The 23,992-nt window shown below is 28.1% G+C and overlaps 3 non-coding genes across 3 annotated transcripts; all 3 read left to right on the top strand.

Annotated features, from left to right (window-relative positions):
- Positions 1 to 1,282: 1,282 nt before the first annotated feature.
- On the top strand, positions 1,283 to 1,355 carry TRNAA-UGC. The gene has a single exon. It is a non-coding gene; the product is annotated as a tRNA-Ala (tRNA).
- Positions 1,356 to 4,609: 3,254 nt separating this feature from the next.
- On the top strand, positions 4,610 to 4,683 carry TRNAI-AAU. Its single transcript has one exon. It is a non-coding gene; the product is annotated as a tRNA-Ile (tRNA).
- Positions 4,684 to 5,316: 633 nt separating this feature from the next.
- TRNAI-AAU lies at positions 5,317 to 5,390 on the top strand. The gene has a single exon. It is a non-coding gene; the product is annotated as a tRNA-Ile (tRNA).
- The last annotated feature ends 18,602 nt before the right edge of the window (positions 5,391 to 23,992 follow it).

Below are 23,992 nucleotides of genomic sequence, written 5' to 3'. Positions count from 1 at the left end.
TGTTTTTTATTTATATGACCATAAAAGAATTAATAAATACAATAATAACATTAAAACCAAATAGTTTTAGTAAATAGTGAATTAACAAGAATACATATTGCTAGAACCAAATGACTTAAACCCCATCAGATTCTAGCGTGACAAAGCAAGTTCGGATGATAACAAAATCTATAATTGAAAGACATAAAGTTAGAAAGAGTTTAGTAGTGAAGTCCAAGTTTAACCATGAGTTTTTATTATTTATATGATCATAAAAGAATTAATAAATACAATAATAACATTAAAACCCCATCAGATTCTAGCGTGACAAAGCAAGTTCGGATGGTAAAAAAATATATAATTGAAAGACATAAGTTAGAAAGTGTGTGTGTGTGTGTTGTCTAATAATGTTACCTAAACAAACATAAAGTACAAAAGAAACAAGTATAAAAGTAAATAGTAGATAGCCAAGACAAACAAGTTTACCACACGAGTCAAAAATACTAAGGCAAAATTTGTTGACCAAGTTTACCACACGAGTCAAAACTACTAAGGCAAAATTTGTTGACTAGACATTTCAAGTAAGAATGAGTGAAGTAGATTAGAAAAGGAGTTTTACAAAGGGAGGAGTTTTCAATGGTTGAGTGTGGAACTCAACTTAACCATGCAGTTACTGCAATTAGGTATGATGAGGACCATACAATTAACTATTTACCTTTGTACTCAAAAACAGAAATACTACTAATGCATTAATTGATGATGTCTATAGTTGATATAATGAAAATGATCATAAATACACAACTAAAAAACACTAATTTGTAACAAATTAAGTCACACACCAATGTAACATCCAAAATAAATATTTATAAGGTTTTCTATAGGAATATAGCTCATCTTTTTTTAAGTTCAACTTTTGAATCTTTTCCTTCAAAGGAATTCATTCATTCATTTTGATTTCATTTAGCACAAAAAATAATACTAAGAATTTTCTTAATTACTTTCAAATTCACACTTATCATGATTTAAAGTTGGTGAAGTATAGAAGAATATTATTTAAATGTTAATGTAATTTCTACGAATAAGACATTTCTCATAATTAAGATATTATTCTTTTATATTAATAAATTTTAAAGATAAATGTTATTTTCATGGTGAATTGTACATTAATTTGAACAACTATTAAATCTTAATTTAATTATATATATGTATCATATAAAATAATTAATTTTCATATACAAATACTAGTTGAAATTTACACAAAACAGATAAAACATTATAAAGGGGCTTAGTATTTCATTCAAAAGGGGATGTAGCTCAAATGGTAGAGTGCTCGCTTTGCATGCGAAAGGCACAGGGTTCGATCCCCTGCATCTCCACTTTTATGTTGGTTTGACAAACATCAAGTCATAATCTTGATAGAAAGTAAAAAGTGATGTGTTATGTTAATTAGATATTTTTAAGCTAGTTTTAGTTGAAACCGAGATTAATGTAGTTTTGCTCTATGATTTTCTTAGTTTAAGTTTTCTTAGTTAAGACTTTAATTGATAGATTAAGATGTTTTCTAATTCTTTAGGATAGAAATAAAGAGGATGTAGTTCAAATGGTAGAGCTTTGCATGCGAGAGGCACAGGGTTTGATCCCCTGCATCTCCACTTTTATTTTGGTTTGACAAACATCAAGTATTGATAGAAAGTAAAAGTGATGTGTCATGTAGTTTTGCTCTATGATTTCACTACAATAAAAACGACTTTAGACAACGACATAAAATTATTATATAAATTATAAAAATCGTGGTCTAAAGATTAGACCACAATTTTTTAGGCGTGGTATAGGTGAGTGTAACTATAGGTAATAGACAACGGTTTTTAGTATGACAAATGATTTCACTACAATAAAAACGACTTTAGACAACGACATAAAATTATTATATAAATTATAAAAATCGTGGTCTAAAGATTAGACCACAATTTTTTAGGCGTGGTATAGGTGAGTGTAACTATAGGTAATAAACAACGGTTTTTAGTATGACAATATTTTTAAAACCGTTGCTTAAAATTCTTACAATAGACAACAATTTTACATGTTGATTTTATACCTTACCTATGTTTTTAGACCATATTTTTACTAGTTTTGCCCACATAGTTTAAAGCAGCAATTATATAATCATGGACTTTCATGATATTTATACATCATTTATAAAAATGTTTATTATTATATGTTTAGGCTACATTTATTTAGCCGTTGTCTATTTTAGTATGGTCTAAACTATAAATTGTTGTAGTGTTTTCTTAGTTTAAGTTTTCTTAGTTAAGACTTTAATTGATAGATTAAGATGTTCTCTAATTCTTTATGATAGAAATAGTTATTAATTTTATATTTGAGTTCTAATGCTTGTGATTTAATTTTGTTGTTAAAAGTGGCATAGATTAATTTCCTCTGTGATTGTGTTACTGTTCTGTTTGAGTAGTTATTATCTTAATAGATTGTAAAAAATTAGATCTCGTTGAATTTGTTGCTTTAGTTAAATAAAAGTATAAGCTTTAATAGCTAGCTTTGGTTGCTTTTTATTAATTTGCAAGCTTTATTTTTAGACAGTAGGAAGTATCGTTTTACAAATGAGACTTAGAATAATTGTTCTGCACAATGTAAAGGGGAACACAAATGATTTTCTAGATTTGTTTTCGTTAAAATTTCTATGTCAAGACGTAGGAGTAGGAAACTCCGATGAGGAAGGTCTCCTTGTCTACAAAGTCAGCTAGGTCATCTAACTCTTGAGGTTTTTCTTATTTCCTTTGGTGTGTTGTTGAGATTGTGACTCTGATGTCTGCAAACTAAGCTTGAGAGTTACTAATTCAGTTTTATGTAGTTTTAGTGATAGAATTGAAATTCTATAAGCTTCTAACAAATTTTCACAGATTTTTTTGTTCAAAATGTTTGTGCGAATATGTTCTTCCATCTCATTCTCTCAATTCACGTTTTTCTTGGAATTAATCATGAATTCCTTACATTTTTAGTCGTGCTAAGCTAATGTGAGTGCAAAGTAACCTCAATATATAGTGCAGTGACCACAAAGTGGCTTGACTTATATCTGAGAAGTGTAAAGTAACTCTTGGAAATCAAAAGTGTTAGTTATTCATGTTTGAATAAGATTTTAAGGTGTTTTGACAGTTTCGAAAGTTTTTTGTTATTCATCCACCGTGTTCTTCGGTTTATTTTCATTTCAATGCATTCATGCACTTGTATACGTTGTTTCTTGCTCTTGTGATGTTCGTATGCTATATGTTATATAGTTAGGAGTGGATTCAAATTCGAAAATAATAAAAACATGTAGTTACATGAAGATTCTGAGGGGCACTAGTGCCCTTGAAGGTCTTTGTGACATCAGCATGCATGTCACTTATCCCATAGTCTAAGTATGCTAATTACACAAAGGTTGTGGTATTGTTTTTTATTGCAAATTACCATGTTAAGTTCTTATTTTTCATTCTTTCTACGCACCCATCACCATTTTCTTATTTAATTAATTGAGTTACAATTATGTAGTGTGCTCTATGTCTTGACAACATGTCTATCTGTGTCAATAATTCTGATTCACTTTTGTTCGTTACCAACTACTAAATACGAACAAAAAAAAACATGACACACTAATTATCATTAACAATTATACTCAAAAATAGAAAAATTTACTAACACATTAATTGATCATGTCTGCGGTTGATCTAATGAAAATGATCATAAATACACAACTAAATAGTAATCAATCAATAACTACAATTTGTGTCACACACCAATGTAACATCCAAAATAAATATTTTCTAAGACTTTCTATATGAATATAGCTCATCATTTTTTAAGTTCAACTTTTGAATCTTTCCCTTCAAAGGAGTTCATTCATTCATTTTGATTTCATTTAGCACAAAAAATAATACTAAAACTTTTCGTAACTACTTTCAAATTCACCCTTATAATGATTTAAAGTTGGTGAAGTATAGAAAAATATCATGTAAATGTGAATGTAATTTATATGAATCATTTCTCATAATTACGATATTATACTTTTGTAATAATAAATTTTAAAGATAAATGTTATTTTCATGGTGGATCGTAAATTAATTAAAAAACTATTAAATATTCTAAATTTAATTATATATATATATATATATATATATATATATATATATATATATATATATATATATATATATATATATATATATATATATATATATATATATCATATAACAAAGTTAATGGTCATTTACAAATACTAGTCGCAATGTACATAAAAAATTATAAAACATTATAAAAGGTCTTAATGATTCTTTCAAGAGGGGATGTAGCTCAAATGGTGGAGCGCTCGCTTTGCATGCGAGAGGCACAAAGTTTAATCCCCTACATCTCAATTTTATTTTGGTTTTGGTTTGACAAACATCACACTAAGTATAGTCTTCTTATTATACATTCAATATCAATTTAAATAAAAAATATTCTTCGTACTGAATTTCATTGGGCTGTCTCTGAGATTTAGAGTGAGTACATAAGTAAAAAGTGATATGAGATTGCATCTACTTCTAGTAATACAAGTTATTGTACTACTATAAATGGTTTAACTGCAACAATTAATCAAAGTGGCCTATTAGCTCAGTTGGTTAGAGTGTCGTGCTAATAACGCGAAGGTTGCAAGTTTGAGACCTGCATGGGCCAATTTTTTTTAATTTTTCAATGTAAATACAATATATTTTATAATATTATATATTTTTACAATTAAGCTTAGCACTCGCTTTGCATGCGAGAGGCACAAGGTTCAATCCCCTGCATCTCTGTTTTGTTTTGGTTTTGGTTTGACAAACATTCCCCGCTAAGTATAGTCTTCTTTAGACAGAGTACATGAGTAAAAAGTGATATGAGACTATATCTACTTCTAGTAATATTATGTATTTATAACCTTTTTACACCTATATTAGACAACTTTTTGAGTGAAGTTGAACTATTTAAGATTCAAAATGAGAACCAGATTCACAAGTTATTGTAATTCTATAATATGTTTAACTACAACAATTTATCAAAGTGGCTTATTAGCTTAGTGGGTTAATAATGCAAAGGTTGCAATTTCAAGACCCGCATGACCTAAAATTGTTTTTTTTTTCATTTTGCAATGTAAATACAATATACTTTATAATATTACATATTTTTACAATTAAGCTTTGCGCTCACTTTGCATGCGAGCTGCATAAGGTTCAATCCCTGCATCTCTGTTTTGGTTTTGGTTTGACAAACATACCACTAAGTATAGTTTATAATATGATAAATGGTTTAATTACAATAATTAGTCAAAGTGGCCTATTAGCTCAGTTGGTTAGAGCGTCGTGCTAATAACGTGAAGGTTGCAGGTTCAAGACTTGCATGGGCCAAAATAGTTTGTTTTTTCATTTTGCATCTACTTCTAGTAATATTATGCATTATAGCCTTTTTACACCTATGTTAGACAACTTTTCGAGTGTCCTACTATAAATTGTTTAACTGTTATCAAATTGGCCTATAAGCTTAGTTGGTTAGAGTGTCGTGTTAATAACACGAAGGTTGTAGGTTTAAGACTTGCATGGGCCAAAATTGTTTTCTTCATTTTGCAATGTAAATACAATATATTTTATAATCTTACATATTTTTATAATTAAGCTTTGTGCTCGCTTTGCATGCGAGAGGCACAAGGTTCAATCCCTTGCATCTCCATTTTATTTTGGTTTTGGTTTGACAAACATCCCATTGAGTATAGTCTTATAGTCTTCTTATTATACATTCAATATCAATTTAAATAAAAAGTATTCTTTGTACTAAATTTGGTTGAGCTATCTCCTAGATTTGGAGTGAGCACATGAGTAAAAAGTGACATAGTAATATTATATATTTATAGTCTTTTTACACCTATGAGTAATAGGTTAATAAGTTTTGTCCATATTAATAGATTTTGTTTATATCACAAATAATATTGCATATCTCTAGAATATTCTCTCTGCCTTATCTAAATGCATTTTGTTTACATCACCCTTGACCTTTGCACTCAAAAATAGATAATAGCAAATTAATTGATGACGTTGATATCTCTCCACTAGATAAACATTTTCATATTTAAAAGCACTTCTTTAGGGTCTAGGTAGTGTAAATTTTGGTCTTTTTAGGATAAATTTAGTTTAGAATAAGAAAGTGATATTTTTCTTTGATGTCATGTAAATTACATAATTTTAGGCTAGTTTTAGTTGAAACCGAGATTTTTGTAGTTTTGCTCTATGATTTTCTTAGTTAAGACTTTAATTGATAGATTAAGATGTTTTCTAATTCTTCATGATAAAAATAGTTGTTAGTTTTAGATTTGAGTTCTAATTCTAGTGTTTAATTTTGTTGTTAGAAGTAGAATATATTAATTATCTTTGTGATTGTGTTACTGTTTTGTTTCTGTAGTTATTGTCTATTGATTGTAAAAAATTAATTCTCGTTGAATTTGCTACTTCAGTTAAATAAAAGTATAAGCTTAATAGCTAGCCTTGATTGCTTTTATTAATTTGCATGCTTTATTATTAGACAGTAGGAATTATCATTTTAGAAATGAGACTTGGAATAGGATTGTATTGCAAGCTTACACCTTGAAGAGTAGATTAATTGTTTGGTTTCGTGTTTAAAGACAAGTACTACAGGGATTGAAGCTCGAAACTGAACTTTAGGAAAGGCATTCAAAGCAACACAAGCACATAAACTATTTTGACGCAACATATGAAGAACTCCATAAGACATTTCTGCATCACTCTATCAACCTGTTATCAGTAGTGGAGAAGATGAAGCCAGCACATGGAAACTTGCATTTGGATGGGCCAAGAAAAAAAGAATGTGCTTGGAAATAGGTTTTGGAACGTGAAGTAACCTACTGCAAGGGGTTTACGTGACTTAGAATAGCAATTTGGGCAAGATTTGTTCTGCACAATGTAAGGGGGACACAAACGACTTTCTAGATTTATTTCCGTTAACATTTCTTGGTCAGCATGTAGGAGTAGGAAACTCTGATGAGGAAGGTCTCCTTTTCTACAAAGTAAGCTTGGTCACCTGATTCTTCAGGTTTTGCTTTTTTTTTTCTCTATGGTGTGTTGTTGAGTTTGTGATGCTCGAGTCTATAAATTGAATTCAAATTCTATAAACTTCTAACAAATTTTCAAAGATTTTTTTGTTCAAAACGTTTGTGCGAATATATTCTTCCATCTCATTCTCAAAATTCACGTTTTTCTTCGAGTTAATCATGTATTCCTTACATTTTTTGTCGTGCTAATGTGAGTGCAAAGTAACCTCACTAGTGTAGTGAACACAAAGTGGCCTGACTTATATTTGAGAAGTGAAAAGTAACTCCTGGAAATCAAAAGTGTTAGTTGTTCATGTTTGAATCAGAGTTTAAGGTGTTTTCACAATTTCGAAAGTTTTTTGTTATTCATCCACTGTGTTCTTCGGTTTATTTTTCATTTCAATGCATTCATGCACTTGTATATGTTGTTTCTTGTTCTTGTGATGTTCGTATGCTATGTTATATAGTTAGGAGTGGATTCAAATTCGAAAATAATAAAAACATAATTATGTAGTTACATGAAGATTTTGAGGAGCACTAGTGTCCTTGAAGGTCTTTGTGACATCAACATGCATGTCACTTATCCCATAGGTTCACAAAGGTTATGGTGTTGTTTTTTTTATTGCAAATTACTATGTTAAGTTCTTATTTTTCATTCCTTCTATGAACCTATCATCCCCATTTCCTTAATTAATTGAGCTACAATTATGTAGCATGCTGTATGTCTTGACAACAAGTCTATCCATGTCAATAATTCTGATTCACTTTTGTTCGTTAGCAACTACTAATTATGAACAAAAAAAAAATGTGACACACTAATTATCATTAACAATTACACTCAAATATAGAAAAATTTACTAACACATTGATCATGTATGCGGTTGATCTAATGAAAATGATCATAAATACACAACTAAAAAGTAATTAATCTATAATTACAATTTGTGTCACATGTAACATCTTTGTCGAATATTACTAATTTAAAATAATTGAAATAATAGAGAAAAACAAACTACATTTATTATGATGTCGTTTACAAGGTGTGGGAAAATTTAAAACAAATTTATTAAATGCGTCCAAATAAATCCATCACTAGTACAAAATATGTATATTAGATTGGTTCTGGAGCACATGTTAGATCGATTTTATAACCGATGTAATATACACCGATATAATATGTCAGAGACATATTAGGTCGGTTCTGCAACAACCGATCTAAAATCCTCAAAAAACATTTTCGAAACACAGCGGTGTTCATCAACGTCCGTTTCCAAATTTTCATCGTCCGTGTGGAGAAATTTTAAAAGCTAAGGCATTACAAAATCATTTATTAGTTTTATGTTAATATACATTTTTAAAATTATCAAGAAATATCATTTACCTTTTTTTCTTTTAGCAGTGGTAAAAAAATTAAATTTGAATAAAAATAAACATTAATATAGTTTAATATTATTACGTAATTTTTATTATGTCATTTTTATTATCTAATATATTCTATTAAATTAATTTATTGTACCAATAAAAAATAATTACCAAAAAAATAAATATAATTTGTTAACAAAATTTTGTAAAAATAATATATAAAAACTATAAGGTTAAAAAACTTGAAAAGTGAAAAATTTGAAAAAATAAAATAAAATTGCATCAAAGTTAAAAAAAAAAACTAAAAGTGAAATCGTTATATGAGACGACAACTTCACTCTCAGATGTGTAGAAATTGTAGTCCGCTCTGATGACATTGTTTTTTCAAAAAAAAACCCGACTAGGGGGAGGACGAGTTCACCTTTAATTACGTCCTCCCCCATGACAACTTACCCAATTTTGAAAAAAAAAATTCAACGGCCTATTTTACAAATTCATGGTCAAAACGACCCAGAAATTCATGGTCAAAAGAAATGGAGATGCAGGGGATCAAACCCTGTACCTCTCGCATGCAAAGCGAGCACTCCACCATTTGAGCTACATCCCCTTATGATGACTATTAAGTCGTCAACTTATATTTTTCATTCATTCATATTTTGCAACAAGTCTCACTACAAAATTTGGATTAAGTATATTTTTAGTCCCTAAAGTTTGATCATAAATTGGAATTCGTTCCTATACGAAACTTCAATACATTTTGATCCCTAAACTTTAAAAATGGATGAATATAGTCCTTTTAACCCAATTACATTAACTTTTTTGGAGGTGTCGAATGAATTTCCCAGCAGATATTGAACCGAAAATGTGTCAAACGTTGTAAACAACTCCAAAACTAACATGAAACGCGTTCAACACACACAAAAAAAATGTTAGTGTAATTAGGTTAAAAGGACTATATTCATTCACTTTCAAAGTTTAGGGACCACAATGTATTGAACTTTTAGATAGGGACAAATTTCAATTTTTGGTTAAGGTTCGTGGACTAAAAACATACTTATAAAATCAAGGTCTTGAAGAAAATATCTTTGGTCTACCCAACCTACAATCTTTATAGAATCTAAAACAAGGTCTTTAATAGTTATCATTCTAGGATTCTTGGAAAATCAAACAATAAGACACTAACATAGAAGTAGCCACTATGATTGTGTATTATACATAGTTGAGTTTGCTACATTAAAGTTGTGTTCAACGTGTAGGTTATCATGATTTAAAAAGGAAGTTGATGAAAATAATATTGATGAAGAAACATATGGTCTCCTAGCTAAGGTTTTGTGGAACCTTCCTACAATACCCAGATTGGAATGACTATTTTTCCACTAAAGAATAAATGATTTCCTAATATATGGGAACTTGAGTGGTTATAGTGTAAAAGGTCATAGAAAACACGAGTTATACTCAATTGAAGCATGGGCAAAAATCTGTTTATACTAAGAATTGAAAGTTACTTCCTTGTAATCATCCTTACGTAAAATGAAGAAAACATTTAATGAAAGGTAGGAGGATGAAGTTACGTCAAGACCCCACAATGGTGAAAAAGTATGTGACGTGGTGAAAAACATTAACACTGTGTTTGAAAAGCATTAAACGAAGAACACTAAGAAGAACATTTGGAAAAAAACTATCAACGTTCTATAATCTTCCACATTAGTGCAAAATTGATGTAAGACATTATATACATGGATGCATGTTGAAAAAAATGTTTGTAATAATGTAATTGGTACTTTGCTAAACATAAAAGAAAAGAGAAAAGATAAAGTTAAAAAACAACCAAATTTGGTTGGCATGGGCATCCGTCCTAAGTTACATCGACAATTATTTGAAAGATGGACATATTTGCGGCCAAGTTGTCATGCTTTTTGTAAAAAAAGTTGTTTTCAGTGTTTAATTTATTTTATATATATATATATATATATATATATATATATATATATATATATTCATTACCACTATTAACCTTAATAGTGACGGTTGAAACTGCCACTAAATAACACATTAAACTGACGTGAAAATTCAATATTTTGGTAATGTTAAGATTCACTATTTAATGGAATATTTATATTTCATACAATCCAAAACTAGTATTTTGGAACGTACTTCTAGATCTGAAAATGTCTTCCCGAATAATCATTTAATTTTCTTTTTATATTTCGAAATGACTATTTAGAAATGTATATCCAGATCTAAAAATACATTTTAGATTCAAAAATATATATTCCGAAATATAAAAAAAGGGTTTCCAAAATAATTCTTTCGGAACTTATTTTCGGGTATGTAAATACATTTTGGAACACCCAATCAAGAATCTTTTTTTATTCCAAATGACGGTCTAAATCGTATTTTTGGATCCAAAATTTCTTTCCAGATTAGTCAATTCAAAATACAAAAAATCTTCCGAAACACTCGTTTCGAAATTTTTTTAATAATTTGCATAAGGTTTTCTAGAATATTAAAAAAAAACAAATAAGACCAAGTGTTTTGGAAGATGTTGCGGAAGACATTTTCCAAATCCAAAAATACCTTGCATAATATTTAATCCAGAAAATATTAAAACTATAGAGGTGTATACCTTTTTTATATTTTTAATCAAGGGTAGTTTGGGAAGTTTCACTTTTTTGCGGGTGTAAGAGGAAAAATAGGGAGGTACATAAGGAAGAATCACCCTTACAAAGATTGAGTGTCTTAGGTTTCATAATTAGTGGATTTGTGACACCTTTGTTGCCTAAACTATCCCAAACAAACTAAATTAATCACCCTTACTAATATAGTATAAAGATCAACTCAGGTAACTCCAAGGACAGGGCCAATGCAATGAGTGGATTGAATACAAAATACATGTTTTTAAGAGAATTTTAGGAGCATAAAAGATAAACAATGAAACTGCAATAAAAACAATTACAATGTGTTAAACTTTAGAACCTAACTCATTTAAAATGCTAGAATGTTACACATTCAATTCAAACAAATAGAAACAACTCAAGGCTATGAATTAACTTAACAAACTAAACTATACTATTTTAACAATGTGCAACAGCGGCGACGGTAGTGGCGACAACAGCGGCGACGGCAGTGGCGGCGATGGTGGCGGCGATGGTGGCAGCGGCAACAACGACGACGACAACCACGAAAAAAGAAATTGAAAGAGGGAGGAGGAAGAAGATGAACAGTGCAACAAATTTACCACCAGATTTTTTGGTAATTACTGACGGATTTTTCGTCGGTAATTACCGGCAGATTTACCGACGGATTTTTTCGTCGATAATTACCGACAAATTTATCGGCGGACTTTTTCGTCGATAATTACCGACGAAACATGATTTTCGTCGATAAAATTTTACCGACAAGCATTTTACTGACGAATTTTTGACCGTCGATAATCTCTCGAATTTTTGACCATTACCGACGGATTTTGACCGTCGGTAATATCGATTTTTTTTGTAGTGATCTAAGATAATCGTATAATTAAAACTTTATATCATTAACTACTCATTCTTTTTATAGGTCCTCAAATTGGGGATGATGAATTTACAAAACCTTTGTCTTCTACAAATATAAGAATCGTTGATGTCAAATGGTAGGACTTTGAAATATTATGCTTGCTTACCCCAATCTTAACTTGCATATTCAATTCTTTTTGAAAATATATTTATTGTTGGTGATCTAAATTATAATGAATAAGAAATGGCTAACGAACATACAACCCTTTAAGAATCACTCACTCGTGAACAAATACATGTGTACGAAGACATCATGGTAGTAGTGCTTCCAAAAAAGGAGAATTTTTTTTATTATACTATAGTGACTAATTTTGTCACTAAGATTGATTACTGATGTCTTATAGTGATACATCAATTCAACAAGTTAACAAAAAAAAAATTGTTTTTAATTTTTGAATATTTTAAAATTTTTAACTTTTATTTTCAAAATTCAATGTAATATTAATATTTTTATTTTTATTTTCTTCTAATTAAATTTTATATTTCGTAATAATAAAAATTATAAATAGAAAATTATATAAATATTTTATTGAGATAAGAAAATATTCTATTTCTTAATTTTTTAAGACAACCTTAACTACACTTGAAAAAGAGAAAGTAATACTAATTAAATTCATTAATGATAAACATACCATCAATTTATTAGCTCATTATCTATATTATTATAACATTAATTTAAACTGTCACAAATGATTAATTATATCCTTAATTACTTATTTAATCTTGAAGAACCTCCCCAAGAAAGTGCTATGCAGTATGTACAAATGCAGTCAAAGATTTTTTTGTCACTATTTTTTAATAAAAAATTAATTTAAATTATTTAAATAAATCACAATGTTAATATTTTATGTTCTCGTATTATACTTGTATTTCCTATTCTTTTTTCATTATTGTAAAATTGTAAAACTGTAAAACTATAAATGTTATAAACTTATAAAAGTTATTAAACTATAAAATTACAAAATTATAAATGTAACGTCAACCATGTAAGAGTAGAGAATAAATTATTATCAGCTATTAATAGAAAAATTAAGAGACAAAAATTTAATTGACAACTATAAGTTTTATCTTTTTATATTCAATAGATCACAAAAATATTATTAAGAATTCGACTCAACGTACCCAAATTAAAAAAGGACTTAATTAAACTTTTTATTATCACATCACTTTTTTAAAATTATAAAAACACCTATGTATTAAATATTAAATAAAAACTTAAATATACTTTTAATCTTTATAAAATTAAGGATCATTAATGAAACATCTTAACTATTAACTATTAAATATTAAATAAAAATAGTTTTAGTCTTTGTAAAATTAATGATCATTAATTTTATTAGAAATGTAGATACGTCTGCTGTGTGTCTATTTGTTGATCAAGCAATAGTTTTAGACGAAACACTCACTACAGTGAGGTGGCATCTTCACTTAGCGACATAAAAGACATAAAAGAAACCTTTGTTTGAGCACATCTATTTTTATTAGGGGTGGACAAAAAATCTAATTTTCTTGATCCAATTCATTTTTGCTTTGATCCAATCCATTTAAAATTTATTTTATTAAAAATTCAATCCATATAAAATCCATTTAATGGATCTGGATTTCAATATAATCTACATTTTATATATTTTATGGATTGGATATTCATTCTATAAATCAAGATTTTCAAATATGGATAATCCAAAATATCCAATCCTAATTTTTAGTTTAAATTTTTAGTTGGGTTAAGCTAAAGGTTGAGATAGACTAGGCTAAATTTAGACTCGGACGGGCCTTGCTCGATGACCTGTATGGACCGGGCAGGCCCGACGATCCAGAAGAGTCGGGCGAGCCTAACGACCATAAGAGGTTGGGAGGGCCTAAATATATGAACGGGCTAGGCAGGCCCGATTAACCGGACGAGTCGATCGGACCCAGGGGCGGAACATCATAGGAGTAGGGAGGGGCCTAGGCCCCCCCAATATTTTTGATTTTTTTTAAAAATTATATATCCATTTTTTTAATTTTTAAAATTTTTTAAAATTTTAAAATTTTAAATAGTATATTTTAGAAATTAATGATAATTAAATTGTGTTTCTTTATTTTTTTATAAAATACAAAATTTAATTTTAATAAATAATAAAACATAAAATTCAAAATAAAAAAAATAAAAAAAATTAGGTTTAATTAGTCTTCTAGTATTTTTTTGGTCTAAAAATATCAAATTGCCACTAAATTGAAACTAAAACAATTGGAAGATCAACTTACATTTTTGGAAACAATAACCAAAAGAGTAATTAAACCAAACATTTATTAAAATATTTTTTATTTTCTTCTTTTATTGCCTTTTTAAATTTTGACAAAATTGTACTCATCTCTCACTATCATATGTTTTTTTTTTTGAAGAAAAATAAAGTTAGACACATACTCATTATGTTTGCTCTCATTTCTCATCTGTTTCCTTCATTTCTCGAAGAAAAAAATGTAACTCTCTCTTGTCTTACTTGATGATGAAATATTACTTTAATAGTTATTAAAATTATTTTTTATCTCATGAGCCTTTTGTATACTTACTTTTTATGATTATAGAAGAAAAAAATTAATGTATATGTGTTTTTTTATAACCGATTTTTAATTGTGACTTGATTATAATATTTTTTATTCTAATACTTATGTCTCTCAATATTTATTAGATTATGATAAATTATTTTTTAATATATTTAAAAAAAACATATCGATGAAGAATAGAATAATTAATTTATTTTGTAGAAGTAGTAAAAGGGAAGAAGCTACACGTGAAGATGAAAACAAGTTAAATTATATTTCTTCATATCTTTTAAAGTATTTAAAGCATTATACTAATAATCCAATCTAACGATCCAATTGTTTTATAGAAGAGTCATTTTTTAAAATGTTATACTAGTGGTCCAATCAAATAATCAAAAAATTATATTATTCTGGCCCCTCCACAACTTTTGGTCAAGATCCGCCACTGATCGGGCCCAACGACCCGGAAAATTCAGGTGAGCCCGATGACCAGAATGGGTCAAGCGGACCCAAAGACCTGAACGGGCCAAGCGGGCCCGATGACCCGAACGAGCTAGGCAAGCCCGAAGATTCGAAGGGGCCAGTGGGCCTGAAGACCCGAACGAGCCAGGCGGGCCCCAAGACCCGAACGGGCCAGACGGCCTGAAGACCCGAACGGTCCCGATGACCAAGGCAGACCCGAAGAATCGAACAGGCTAGGCAAGCCCGAAGAACCGAACGGGTTAGGTGGACCCGATTACCCGAATGGGCCCAACGGGCCCAAAGACTCAAATGGACTAGGATGGGTCGGCTTGACGACTCAGACGAGTCTTGTCCGACGACCTTTACGGACTGAGTCATGTTGGCCTTAAGGACACAAATTTTAAAAAATTCAATTTAAATTTCTTTTATAAAAAATGGATTAGACAAAGCACTTACTAGAGTGACTTAGAAGATACTCTTGTAAGTGTGTTTATGTCTCACTCAACCTCACAAAAGCAACTTTTATAAATTGTGTTTTGCATTCACTTGTAATTATAATTTAGTAATATCTTTAACACATTTGAAATCTTCAATATCTCGTAACTTGCCTCAATATTTATTCATTTATCAAATAGAATTATAATAAATTATTACACAAACAACAAATTAAAAAAATAAGTAATTAGAATTAAAGTTAATATTATAAATAAATTAAATCAATTTGAATCCATTATAATCATATAAACATAATTAGTTTCAATTTCAACTATAAATCAACACAAATGAATCTATTTTATCAAAAACTAATATTTGACTTATTTAAGCACCTTAGGTATGAAAAACCTCAATTCCATGGATTAGGATGAGTTTAAAGCATCATGGTAATGACGTTTCCATGTGTTTTATCGAAACGATAATATATCCATCTATAATTACTATTGAAAAATGTATCCAACAATAATTATCGAAAAATATAAATTATTTGTAAATAATACTTGACGATTGTTTTTTCAACTGATTTTTTACCATTAACTTGTCAGTGAAAAATGTGATTAGCGACAAATTTATAACATTTCCAAAGATGCTGTCCGTTTAGTGAATGTATTTTTCTTCAATTTTAATGAATAACATAAAAGAGAGAAGTAAGATGAAAAAAAAAATGTCAACTGGCATATAGACCTTTCCTTTTTTTAACATTGGACATGAAAAAGGAAATTTCGGTAAGAATTTGTTCAATGATATTTCTTCTATTGTCATCTCAGAACTTTAAAGAGACGTCTTAACTTGAAAAATAAAAATATCATAGACGAAAGGATTTATAATTTATAAAAAATAACTCAACTTTCTATTTATCTCCAAAAACAAAATGAAAAACTTTAATAAATTTTAGATTCATCATATATATATATATATATATATATATATATATATATATATATTATAATATTTACAAGGTTTCTTAATAAATCAAAGTTACTAATGCATTTAAATATTGTCCATATTTCATATATTAATATAATAAATATAAAAACGTATAAGCTTAAATAACAGTTCAATGTCAATAAAATAGGAGAATTTTGGTCTTCACTATTTAACCGTTAATATTATCATTAAATTAGCATACACCAGTTAAATAATTGATAACCGACCAACTATTTAATCACCACCCTTTAAGATCTTAAAATTTCTACATTACCGTTATTCATGATTGGTGAACAATTCATTTAATTTCCTAGTTATTATATAAGATATTAATGTAAGTATTCTTTTTAAATTTTGGTTAGGTTATAAAAATTTATTCATAAATATATCGATATTTTTTAAGGTATTATATCAATTTTCCCGATAAGGTATATAAAATTGTTTAATATAAATAAAAGAGGCCTTAGTTTCTCATGATTTTTAAAACAATACCAAACATTACCAGAATAGAATTATTGTAGCCAGGATATCAGAAAAAAAAAAACTTGATTCTTTTAAGTACAAAATTTTAACCAGATCATTAATAAAATAATTATTTATTTTCTTACAGGAAATGCTACGAAAGGTTATAAAGACACTATTTAACATATAAGTAATAATTCTTCATTTATTATATTTATGTTGAAATTTAAAATAATTAATTTTATTAATTAAAATAATATAAATTCATATAGATGATGTTTGATCCACTTTATTTATGTCGATATACACATTTAATTATATTTTGATTTGTAATGGTTAAAAAGGAAGAGAAACAATATAACATTATTAAAATTATTAATTATTTCATGTTTAATTATCTTTTATTTTTTTTATGTATCAAATAAATTATCAATTACAAGTTTATAGTATTTACGGACATTTTTATCCAATAACTAAACATTAATAATTATTGAGGTCATAATTTATTTAATATCATGCTTAATTATGAATTTTTGTAAAATTTCATGTTAATTTTCTTAACTAGTATTTGGACACCGGTTAGGACTCTCTTTCTTATAAACTATTTCAAAAACTTAAAAAAGAAAAATTAATATATTAAAAAAGACTAATTAAATTACCATATACATAAATTTTGTGTCTAACCTTTTTCTCATCCATTTTCTATGAAAATATCTGAATTAAAACTAGTTAAATTGAACTTATCTACAAAGATCACGGTTGATTCCATATTTGAGTATCGGTAACTAAATAAGTCTTTGATCTCATTCTATTACGACTTGATCATTGTTTAGTTATTCTTTAATTATTGATCATTGATTCAGTTTTTGATTATATGTTACTTTTGGATGTTTTATAATGCATGATAATATTTTGAAGAAATTGTTATGAATGAATGATTGTCCATTGATTTGATATATTTACTCATATAATTCATTACTCTTAATGTAAATACTTGTATTAACTAAGTTGATTTGTTTCCTTTATGGATTACATATTGTATCTATAAATAAGACTCTTCCTATCAATAATAATACACAAATGAATTGTTCCCTATTCTCTCATCCTCTATTCTCTATTGTCTATTTTCTTCTCTATTATCTATTATTTTCTTTGTTATTCGCTTTATTTCATAACACGTTATGAGCACCATGCTCCAACCAATTGAGGACTAGTGGAAGCTTTTTCTCGCTAACGACAGTGCTCTGCGTGGGCTCTTTCTAATCCTTTCTCAATTTATAATTTTACCTTATATTCTTCCTCTTGTGATAAGAATTGTTTAACTTTATCAATTTTCATCCCTGTCTTATTTTTTTATTTTTATTATGACGGTGTTTATTATTATTTTGATGATGATGATTATTATTATTAATATTATTATTTTATGTGCTAGTTCTAAACACGCGAAACATTGCAAAATTTGGATTTGTGACCCTTGATATTACAAGGAAGAATTCCTTATATTGGATTTTAAATGTTGAAATATATTTAGATGCAATGGATATTGGGATACCATTAAATAAAGAAATAAAACATCTAAGCAACTCATTTGTTTATGACAAAAATATTGTGAAAAGAGATTTCACAAATATTATGAATTTATTTCATGGCTATGTATCGCTGGCTGGACAAAGCAATAAAGCTTTTGATGAAAAATCATGAGATCCGCCTAATCTGCTCCATTCCCAGAAGTGAATGCAGCAATAAATATTATGAATTTATTTCATGCCTTTGTATGGCTGAACAAAGTAATGAGCTTTTGATAGAAAATTAAGAAAACTGTCCAAATTGGTTCTGCTCCATTCCCAGAAGTGAATGCAACAACATTTGATTTATATTTTCATGATCGTGATCGTGATATTGATTACAAACATGGTTATAAAGAAAATTTCAAAGACACATTTTGTCACCAGAAGTGGCACAATAATGTGAAAAAGGGAAAAGGAAAATGTGAAAATATTGACAAAAAGATGAAAGTATATATTATCATTAAGGTGGTAAAGGCCATTTGAGTTGTACTTATTGTACACCAAAACATCTTACAAATAATGAGAAAAACATAGAAACACACTTTGCTTTATGGCCATATGGATGCTACTCATCTTGATATTATTATTTTCTTTGCTAAAGCAAATGGAAGTATTGATCACCTCATTGATTATGAGAGTGTTAAAAAAATAAATCTCATATTGATAACGTTTATATGAAAAACGAATGTTTGCATTAGTACCAAAGGATATGTGTCTTATTGATAGTGCAACAACTTATACAATTCTCAAGAGTAATAAATTTTTCTCTTGTTTGATAATGTGAGACATCAATGTTAGTATTATTTATAGTACTACAAATATATTTGAAGACTCTAGAAGAGCTATTATACTTCTACTAAGAAGTTGAATAGAAACTTATTAAGTTTCAAGGATATTTGTCTAAATGGCTATTATAATGAGACAAACAATAAAAAAGATATGAAATAACTTTATATCTCTACGATTGAGTTGAAAAAAAAATGTATATTGGAGAAATTATCAACATTCTCTTATGGTTTATACTACACGTATATTAGTATAATTGAAATGCATGTCATGGTAAACTAGAAGTTTACAAATAAAAATGAATGCCTTGTTTGACATGATCAGTTGGATGATTTGTATTATGCATATATTAGTACAATTAAAAGGCATGTCATGGTAAACCAGAAGTTTACGATTCAAAATGAATTCCTTGTTTGGTATGATCGTTTGGGTCATCCTGGATCTATTATGATGCGAAAAAAAGGGTTGAAAAATTCATGTTGACACCCACTTAAGAGTCAAGAAACTTCTTCAGACCAATGAGTTTTCATGTACTATACGTTCACAGAAGTTGATAATTAGACCATCATTAGAAAAATTAGAAATGAGTCAATCTCATCTTCAGAACGAATACAAGGTGATATTTGTGGTCCAATACACCTATTATGTGGAACATTTATATATTTCATGGGTTTAAATAATGCATCAACTAGATGGTCAGATATTTTTTTATTATCAACTCGCAATCAAGTAATTGCAAAGTTATTAATACAATTAAGAGCTCACTTCCCAGATTATCCGATTTAGAAAATTTGTTTTGATAATACTGGTGAAATTACATATCATGCTTTTCATGAGTATCGTATATCAATTGGAATTGAAGTTAAGCATCCAGTGGCACATGTTGATACTCAAAATAGACTTGCAAAATCATTACTAAAACGTCTAAAATTAATTGCAAGACCATTACTTACGAAAGCTAATCTTCCAATGGCTACTTGGAAATATGCAATTTCGCATGTTGCATTATTGATTTGCATCAAGCCAATAAGTTATCGCAAATACTCTATTATGCAGTTGGTTTTTGGTTAGTGACCTAATATTTTCATGTAATAATTTTTTAGTGTGGTTCCAAAGATAAAAACTCTTGAATGAGAAAGGGAGCTAAAATGCAAAATGACCTAATCGAAAAGGTTGAAATCCCAAAAGATTCATTTGACATAATTAATGGTTTGGTTCCAGAAGAACCTCAGGTACCTGAAATTGTTGAAAATGATGAGATCTCAATAAATTATGTCATAAATCATATAATATGGAACCAAAATGAAGTTAACATTGACTAAACTTTTACTTATAACATAGCAATGAATGCTATGAATGACAATGAAGATCAATAAGCAATGATCATTGAAGATTGTCGACAAAGAAAAGATTGGCCAAAATGAAAATATGCAAAGAAGCGTAATTATATTTGCTTGCTAAACGAAAGGTTTTTGGACCTATAGTTCGCACACCTGAAGTTGTGAAACCCATTGGGTACATATGGATTTTTCCGCAAAACTCAAATTAAGAATGATGAAATTGTTAGATACAAAGCACAATTGGTTGCTCAAGGTTGCTCATAAAACCTTGTATTGATTTGTGAAAAAATGTATTCACTAGTATTGGATGCAACAACATTGCAATATTCAATTATCCTAGTTTCATAACAAGGTTTGCATTTACATCTAAAGGATGATGTTACAACCTATTCATACGGTTCTTTTGAGAATCATATTTATATGAAAATCCCTAAATGATTTTATTTTCCCAACAAGAGAAATTTTAAAGAGGGTTATTCAATAAAATTGAACATGTTTTTTTATTGATTAAAGCAATCAGAACGTGCGTGGCATAACCGTCTTATTGAGTACTTATTAAAAGAAGGATATAGAAATGATTCTATTTGTTCTTGTACTTATATGAAAAGATCCAAAAATGAATTTGTCATAATTATTGTTTATGTAGATGACATAAACACCGTTGGAACTCCTAATGAGCTCACAAAGGCAATTGATTACTTAAAGAAATAATTTGAGATGACTGATCTTTAAAGGGCAAAGTCTTATTTGAAATTAGAAATTCAGTATTTAAATAAAGGTGTTTTTATACGTCAAGAGGCTTATATAATTAAGGTGCTTAAAATGTTCTAAATGGACAAGTCATGTTCATTATGCATTCCAATAGTTGTGAGGTCGTTAGATGTTGATAAAGAATCGTCTTAGACCTCAAGAAAATAATGAAGATCTTCTTGGTCCAGAAGCACCATATCTTAGTGTCATAGAAACACTAATGTATCTTGCTAATTATACTCGATCTAATATTGCATTTGTTGTAAATTTGTTAAGCAAGATACAATTCTTCAACTACAAGAAGAAAATGGTTTGGAGTAAAACATATAGTTCATTACTTTAAGGGTACTATGAATATGAGCTTATTCCATCTAAATGATTTAGATTCAGACCAATGGGTTATGTATATGCATGTTATTTTACATATTCTTACAATGTCACAATGGTTGATCACAAACAAGATGTTTGTTCACATGTGGTAGCACAATGGTTTCATGAAGGTATATGAAACAAACCATAGTAGTAACATCGTCTAATCATACAAAATTACGCGAAAAGTTGTGAATATATTTGGTTAAGGTCTATAATTCAACATGTGCAAGAAACTTGTGACTATCCCCGACAAAGATGGAATCGACAATCATATATGAAGACAATAGCGTATTGTTCAATTGAAAGGATTATATAGATATCCAAAAATTCATTTATGTGAAAATATGGCAGGTTTATTTATGAAGTTTTTGCCAAGAAGAACTTTTGAGCAAATAATTCACAAGTTCGGACTCTGTCACCTTAATGATGTAAGTTTACGTGAGGGGGAGAAATATAATATGTGATGAACAATATTGTATTAAAGAATACATAATGTTGTACTCTTTTTCCTTTACTAGGTTTTTTTTATCTCAAAGGGTTTTTCTTGGTAAGGTTTTAACGAGGCACATTTATGAGACACATTCTTTTATCAATGGACACTCAAGGGGAAGTGTTATGAATTAATGATTGTCCATTGATTTGATACATTTACTCATATGAATGATACTCATATGATTCGTTACTCTTAATGTAAATATTTGTATTAACTAAGTTGATTTGTTTCCTTATTACATATTGTATCTATAAATAAGACTCTTCCTATCAATAATAATACACGGATGAGTTGCTTCTTATTCTCTCATTCTCTATTCTCTATTGTTTCTTCTCTTTTCTATTATCTATTATTTTTTCTGTTATTCGCTTTATTTCATAAAAAATCACCCTCTTTCCCTAAACATTCAACTGTGAAAGCTCCACACTAACCATAGAATTAAACATATTTGGATATGCCTAATTGTTTGTTCAATCTGTTAAAAAAATTAAATACACTTTTTCTTTACTATATTTAATTAGTAGTTAATTATTTTATAATATAATATAATATAATATAATATTATATAATATAATATAATATAATATTATATAATATAATATAATATAATATAATATAATATAATATAATATAATATAATATAATATAATATAATATAATATAATATAATATAATATAATATAATATAATATAATATAATATAATATAATATAATAACGTAACATTATATTATATAATATTATATAATAACACAGTTATACTTGTTCATTTAATATTATTTCTTTGTTTTTAATTATTTTTTGATTTTTGTCGGTCTGACAATTTAATATTTGAATGTTAATGTATTTTTTCATTTTCTTCTCGTTTTCTTTTGTTTCTTTCCTCTCACTTTTTTTTTTCAAGTTACGTTCATTTGAAAGATAAATTTGGAGAAAAATTAATGGATATATTTAAGAGAATTTGAAGGTAAAACTTTTGTTTATTTTAAAAAGTTTAGAGATGTGAGTGAATGAATTTAAAGATAAGATTTGTGAATAATAAATGGATGTAATAAATAAAAAAATATATAAATATTAAAGATTACAAATTTGTTCTTGTAGTTGAAAGTAATATAAAATAAATATTTGATGAGTTTAAATTGAAAGTAACATAAAATAGAGATCTGATGAGTTAAAATTATTTTTAAAAAATGTTAGACGAATTCTTTTTGAATATAAAATTAATAGGTGTAATAAATTAAAAATACAATTTATTTAGTATAAGAAAATGTTTTAATAGATAAAATGGTAGACTACAGGGTATATTTCAAAATTACAAATATCTAATGACTCGAAGTTAGTCTTTAGACAAGTGACAAGATATAAATGACCTGATGGATCCTAGTTCAATCCTCTTGAAGGTTGGAACAAAGGCGAAGATTCACTTGCAAAAGACTCTCTAATGAGTTAGTAAAAGAGTAAGAGTCTGTTTAGAGAGAATGAGTTTAAGTGATTTTTTTCAGAGTGAGTATTGTTAGAATTAATTGACGAATTAATTCTATTATGTGACTCATTTGAAATATTATGATGAGTCCAATTGTGATTCAATCAAATATAACGACCTATTGGTTATTATGGGAAGTGATAATAAAATAAAATAAAGATAAAATAAAAATCAACTTGATGGATGTCGGTTTATAAAAGGATTGAGGTTTTATCTCTGACCATAAGGTTCTTTCACAGTAACCTATCAAGAACATTTGAAAGGAGAAAAGAAAGGCAAAAACCAGTACTGCGCAAGTACTAGTGTAACGCCTGACGGTGGTGTTTGACCGC

The sequence above is a fragment of the Vigna unguiculata genome, chromosome 3 (genome assembly GCF_004118075.2).
Source record: "Vigna unguiculata cultivar IT97K-499-35 chromosome 3, ASM411807v1, whole genome shotgun sequence".
NCBI lineage: Eukaryota > Viridiplantae > Streptophyta > Magnoliopsida > Fabales > Fabaceae > Vigna > Vigna unguiculata.
The sequence above is the reverse complement of the archived record's forward strand: the minus strand, read 5'-3'. Positions and strand labels throughout refer to the sequence as shown.